We start from the raw sequence: 6,797 nt of genomic DNA on the forward strand, positions 1-6,797 counted from the left end.
CTCGCTGCCCCACCAGCACACTGGCTGGGTCATGAAGCTCTTTTGGGAGAGTTATAGCCTGATGGCCAGGAGAGGACACAGGGGCAGCTGGTCTGCACTGTTTCCGAGCAAGGCGGCAACAGTTGTTTGTTTGTTAGGTTCTCTTTTCTGCATGTGTAGAATTTATTCAGCATAATCACAGGGGCGTTGTAGTCATGCTGTCACACACACACACAAACACAGATATTGCACCACATCCATGTGGAGCCCAAGTGCATTCCATCTGAGACTTACTTATATGCGTCTACGTGCCACAGCCCACCTTTTATATAATACGTGTTTCAATGCCAGTTGCTGTGTTGACTTTCTCAGCATCATCTGCAGACATCTTCACGACTGCAGTACCCAGAGCAAGCTGTTTTCCTTCTGCCTCAATTGCAACAATCCTATCTGCCGCAGCGGAGCAAAGCTTAGTTCCTCGAGAAGCTAAGTGTAGACACGTGATATCAACTCCTTTGAGTACAAATTTGATGGCTCCTTTATCCACCTGTCGGTGTGGAAAAAGGGTCTTTTTTATCTCTTTCTGTGTGGAATAATCTTGGGGTTGGATAAAAAGACCCTCTCTTTTTCTAAATAGAATAACTCTCCGGTCACTGTAAAGATTTCCTTCTGTTCATAGCATCCCACTCTTTTAACTGGTTCCTTCTTAGGCACGATCGGATGAAGCCATGGTTCAATGCCTGGGAATGGTTCTACTTGTTCTTAATACCCATAATAGCAGGTTTTCCACTGGATGTAGCCGAACACATTTTCTTTTTAATCAAATTTCTTGAACATGTTTCAAGGTGAAGGGGTGATGATAGGGAAGGGCCGGGAATGGTGAAAAATAGACTTAGCAAGGATCCCGCAGACCCCCTACACCTGGAAGGCAAAAGGGACGGTGGCAGCTGGGGTCGTTACCCACAGGTGACGCATCTGGCCTCACTTTTCCAGCTCTGGGGAAATCTCGCTCCTTCCGCTCCTTCAACTACTTCCTCCGACTATTCATATGAGCACTGAGGCAACTTGGGGTGTTCTTTGGGGTTACCAATTTCTCCCTAGGGCTGGTAGCTGAAAGGGTGGAAGTTGAGCAGTAAGAAGGGACCAAGCACTCATTCTCGTTGCAAGAACAGGCTGGAGGGAGGGCACCTGGTCTACACAGGGACGGTTGGCCATTTCCGCAGGCTCACAGGGGTCAGAAGAGTGTAGGCTTCAACGCTCAGAGGCATCCTCCAAGTTAGGGTCTCTCTCATGGCGCTAACGTCCCACGGACCGGCAGACCTCTGGTGAGTGGCTGACTAACCTCGTCTGGGACTTGGAGCCTGGCTACTTTAACTAATAAATTGTTGATGAAAATAATCAATAAACAATCTATAATAGGAATAGAAAAGCATCTGATTTGAGCCAAACTGTGGACTATAGCCTGGAAGACAACCCCTAAGATAGCTCTGATGAACTGTCCCAGGTAAGCATGGTTTTCAGCAAAGTTTTATATATTGTCAGAACAAAGAACATTAAACAAGTCAGGGATACATTCCTTTAAGGTTTCAGGGAAAAAACAAAACAAACAAAAAACAGATCAGCTTATACACAGAGAGTCAGCATGGCCTTGGCACCTGGGAAGTGAGGCTTATTATTGAAGGAGCTTCAGCATTGGCATCCCAGGAAGGGAGGCATTTCATCTTTATTTTTAACATGGACATTCTTTACTTCTGGCCAATGCACTCTTTTCTTTAATAATTGAAGCAGAAGCACAATGTATGTTTGACAGGCCACACGCAGGCTGTTCTAGTATGCATAACACTCAAGTTAACTCCTGTATAAGCCAGACGACGTCCCCGTACCTCAATATGTGAAAATATCTTTATCAAAATCCTAGGCCTGGGTGGGGATTCAGCTTTTTCTGCTTTCTTTCTACCCGGAAGCTCCTCTTCTTGTTTCGATGGTGACTAGCAATTACTACCCTGTCACCTGTGAGAGTTTGCACACCTGGACCATCGCCTATTCCAGACACTATGGGTGCCCCACCTAGCCCGTGGAAGGGTCCTTGCTACTTCCAACTGTGGAGCAGTGTAGCTCCCAAATCCCCCTCATCACTGCTTTCCCTCCGTCACAAGTCAGTTTCTCTGGAAGGGAATGTTAAGATGGATTTTGGCAAGCAGGGCGCAAATTAGGTGTCAACCTCTGTGACAGGGCAGAGAGGGAGCAGGATTGGCCGGATGGCATAGTTGAGCAGGTGTCCGGCCCCGAGGAAGCCTTGGCTCAGCCCATGGGGTCTCTGAAGCATATGTGACCATCACAGGTGTTGTAAGTACCCCTCTGCACTTGACCATTGGGTGTGGCAGCCCTTAAAGGGACCCACGCATGGGTGAGGCTGCCTGAGGGGATCTTGGCTGGAAGTTGCCTGTCGATGGCACTCCAGCAGCTGGGCAGTGAGTGATTTCTGGGCCAGAGGTGTGGGTGGCACATCCCTGTGCACCCTGAGTGGTGCCCCATATTTTAGAGATGAGTAAGTGGGGAACATGTTAGAGATATTTGTCTTGTCATCTTCATCCTGCTGCACCAACTAGCATGCTACACTACCTGATTCTGGTGGTAAACAGTCTGATGATTAAATTTCTTTAACTTCATTTTGAATCATTACTGTAAAATAAATTGTTTCCTAATATTTACTACATGTTCTGGTAGCAAGTTCCCATTATTATCAGTAAAATTAGTTTAGGATAATTGTGCATTGTTACCCTGGAGGCTATTGAAATAATGAGGATTCTATTTTCTCACATTGTAGAGTCTAAGTAGATACACGCTGTTGATGCAGGCACACAGAGGGGCAGATCTGGGGGAATATATAAAACAAACGTGACATTAAACACACTTTCGGTAAAGGCATATTGGGGCCTTGGGCCAAATACCACTAAGGGATGGAAGACTTCGGGTCAGCTCTGCACAGAAGTATCCAAAAATAGCCTGAAGATACTACACAAGGAAAGCCTATTCTTTCGTTTGTCATAATTCCATCACTGGGCAAGTCTTGGTGAGTCATTTGTTGTTTTTGTTGTTGTCGTTTTGGTTCTCCTTGCAATCTACTGGTGCCACTTGAGAAAAAATTTTCAGCTGGAGGAATTTTTCCTCAATCCCCCATCCCCAGAGGACTAGTGGATGTAACCGGAGACATTCTGGGTTGTCACGCCTGAGGAGATACTAGTGGGTAGGGGCCGGGGTGTTGCCCAACATCGCAGAACTCACAGGCCAGCTCCCACAGCGAAAAATTATCCAGCTCAGAATGTCGTTAATCCCCAGGTTGAGAAATCTTGCCCTAGAGCAAGAGCAAAGGGCTTAAACATCACACAATGGGCATTCTGAAATTTTTGAGCAGAGTATTGGACTAAAACCTTTATACAAAAAGTGAATACACTTGTTGAGGTTAGTGCCACTGTTGACAACTCTTGTTGAAAGTCACCCTCACGTGATACTGTATCTCTCATGGGCTTTCACTGTAGTTGAGCTTTAACAGCCTGACACAAGTCTGGAACAACTTTGGTCTTTCTCACTTGGTCTATGCAAAACTCTAGGAGGAGAAGCTGAAAGGGTCATATTATCAGGGGGAAAAGAACATGCAGATGAAAGAAGCTGTGAGAGCTTTAGCGCCCAGCACAGGCAGTGAGGTCTCTGGAGCTCAGCTGCAGACACAAGCCGTGTGAATCGGCTTAGGAGTAGATGCTTATGCGGTTTAGCCTCCTTGTCCCCAACAAATGTTCACGCAATGCCTGCTACATGCTAGACATGGAAATGTCACAGCCCTGTCTCAAGTAGCACTGCTGTAAGCCTGGACACTCAGGACGCGGTATAGGTTCTCTGATAGACACCAGAAGCAGCCTCAGTTGAGGAGAGCACAGAACACAGACTAGCCACTGCAGAGGCTCTAATTTGTAAACCTTGCAGCTACAAGGGGCCTGCTCACGTGTGAAGCCAAAGAAGTGCCTGATGAATGGCTGATATCCTTACACTGAGTTTACCAAGAAAAGCTGCCCGTCTTGGGAGGCTGAGGGAGCAGCCCCGTGGAGGACGTGGTAGAGCTGCCGTCACAGCTGCCTGCATAAGATCTCAACTGCCTGGTCCCACCACACACACTGGGCCAGCCTCCTCATCTCACCTTTCACTTCGTTCATCTTTTAGGCTGAACGAAAACATGTCTCTATTTGACTTTTCTCTGGCATTCCTCATTTGACTGGACGGTTAAACAATAACATTTTAAAAGCAGTCGGACAATTTTGAACATATTAGGTATTTTGCAGGTGTTTCTACCTTTAGTCCCTGTTTACTCTGCCATCTGGAATACAATGACAGCTAATAGATTTCCCAGTGACCAATCTTTGCAGATCTGAGTAGAAATTAGAAACCTCGAAAGCTGTAGTAAATTCAGTGTATGAGAATAGGCTCAATGAAGTTCTGAATATATTTAGTCACGCCAACCTTATCAGGCGAGTTTTTTTCTTATTGTATTTTTGGGGTATATCTTAAAACAACGCACAGCCTGTGCTTAGGTGGCAAGCTTTAGCAACCTCCAATCAGTGCTACCATGCACAGCCGGGCAAAGTCAGAGGCGCCTTTTGTTGTCCTGCACATCCGACCACCTGGTGAGGGAGACTAACAGCAGGGAAAGTCTCCAGTGACAGCAGGAACCCAGTTATCACAGCTCTGAAAGGAGGAAGATGGGGCAAGGACAGCTCGCTGGCTGCAGGGAAGGTGCTTATGACTGGCTGTGGCCTCCAGCCAGGCTGATAGCAGGCCTGAGAGCCTCAAGGAAGGGAAAGAAAAGAGAGACAGGATGGAGGAGAAGAGTGGGGGAGGGGTCAATTCACCTCCAGGTGGCAAAACACAAGTGTCACAGCAGAGACTGGGGAGGAGAGGGGGTCAGGTGGGAGGAGCCGGTGAAGAAATACCTGGAGGACGCTTCCTCCCCTCTCCACTCCAGACGGGGCGCACGGGGCGGGCGACAGTGTTTGCATCCACCCCCCTCACTAAGAATGTGCGCTTCAACCTGGTCTTGAGAACACACCTCATTCTTCACTGTGACTGCAGGTTGGGTCTTCTCTGCCCACCTCCCCCTCACATCTCACTGTGCCCTGAAGTCTTCATTTTTTCAGGCAAACAGTCTGGCTCAGTGGGCAGAGCTGAGCACCTAGGAGGCAAATCCTGACTCACAGGTGTAATATATATTCATATTAATAGCTTATTTATATTTATTAATTTAATTTATTATAATAAAATACTATATAAATATATGTACATATAATGTAAATAAAATGTTAAATATGATATACGAATATTATTTTAATATAATAATATTATTAATATATCAATAATATATGTTCATGTTAATCATACATAGGCTGATTTAGTTAGTGACATCCTTGGCAAGAAGAAAAGCGAAGGCTATAGAAATCAGAAGAACTGAGAACTTTGAAGATCTTTGAGAGAACTCCATGCTCACGATGTAAATGGAAAGAAGTATGTGAAGGGCTCCCGGCCAGGGCTGCTCACAGAGCTTTTCTAGGCACCCTGTTTACTGGGTCAAGAGTGAATAAGGGAGCCCCAGATGTCTGGATAAAAGCAGTAGCCTACGGTCCAGGGGCCAGCCCCCATGGACAATTCCTGTCCTTCTTTCACCACATTGCAGTGGCCCAGCCCGACCGCGCATCATCTCCTCACTTACACTCCTGTGAACAAACATTACCACTTCTTCTACACAATAAAGTGTGTGTGTTGCAGAAGAATTGGCACCTACAAAATAGTGACAAACATCTTAAAACTACGGAGAGAGGGAGAAGGAGAGATAGATGGACAAATAGGTAAGCATGCCACAGTTGTAGACTACAATTTAAAACTTATGGGGTTTCCCTGGTGGAGCAGTGGTTGAGAGTCCGCCTGCCAATGCAGTGGACATGGGTTCGTACCCCAGTCCAGGAGGATCTGACATGCCGCGGAGCGGCTGGGCCCGTGAGCCATGGCCACTGAGCCTGTGTGTCCGGAACCTGTGCTCCACAACGGGAGAGGCCATGACAGTGAGAGTCCCGCGTACCACAAACAATATAAATAAAATAAAATAAAATAAAATTTATGGAAGTAGAAAGTAATGTTAAAACTCTGTGGCTCTCAGGCTTCCCTGGTGGCGCAGCGGTTGAGAGTCCGCCTACCGATGCAGGGGATACGGGTTCATGCCCCAGTCCGGGAAGATCCCACATGCTGCAGAGCGGCTGGGCCTGTGAGCCATGGCCGCTGAGCCTGTGCGTCCGGAGCCTGTGCTCCGCAACGGGAGAGGCCACAACAGTGAGAGGCCCGCGAACCGCAAAAAAAAAACAAAAAAAGAGAACTCTTTAGCTCTCAGCTTTTATTTTTACCAATGTCTTCATTAAACAATTTATCAGTCATCTAAGTACAGTAGATTCTAAATCATAAAATAGGATTTTAATTTTGAAGTACTGTAGTTTTCTACATTACCAGAATGTACCTTCAAATCATCCAATGTCTTCTTAACCAAAGAAGACTTTTGTTGCATATTCAAAGACCCTGTCAGAATGTTCCCAGGAGGGTAGGGAGGAGTTTCCTGGAACATCGTCTGCCCTTCCCCTGTTGCCAGAAGTAAGAGTGTTTATTAATTTTGAGAGAGCTTGGTGAACTGGTTCAGTTCCTACACATGCAGAAATTGTTGACCAACATTCTCCACTAGGTTCAGTCGCCACTTGAATGTGCCCTAAATCCCGAGCCACTAAGCAGGC

The 6,797-nt window shown here is 46.5% G+C and overlaps 1 pseudogene; it reads right to left on the reverse strand.

Annotated features, from left to right (window-relative positions):
- Window positions 1-269: 269 nt before the first annotated feature.
- Window positions 270-816, reverse strand: LOC116748290 (annotated as a pseudogene).
- Between the last annotated feature and the right edge of the window lie 5,981 nt (window positions 817-6,797).

This window comes from Phocoena sinus, unplaced genomic scaffold, assembly GCF_008692025.1.
Source record: "Phocoena sinus isolate mPhoSin1 unplaced genomic scaffold, mPhoSin1.pri scaffold_32_arrow_ctg1, whole genome shotgun sequence".
NCBI classification, from domain to species: domain Eukaryota; kingdom Metazoa; phylum Chordata; class Mammalia; order Artiodactyla; family Phocoenidae; genus Phocoena; species Phocoena sinus.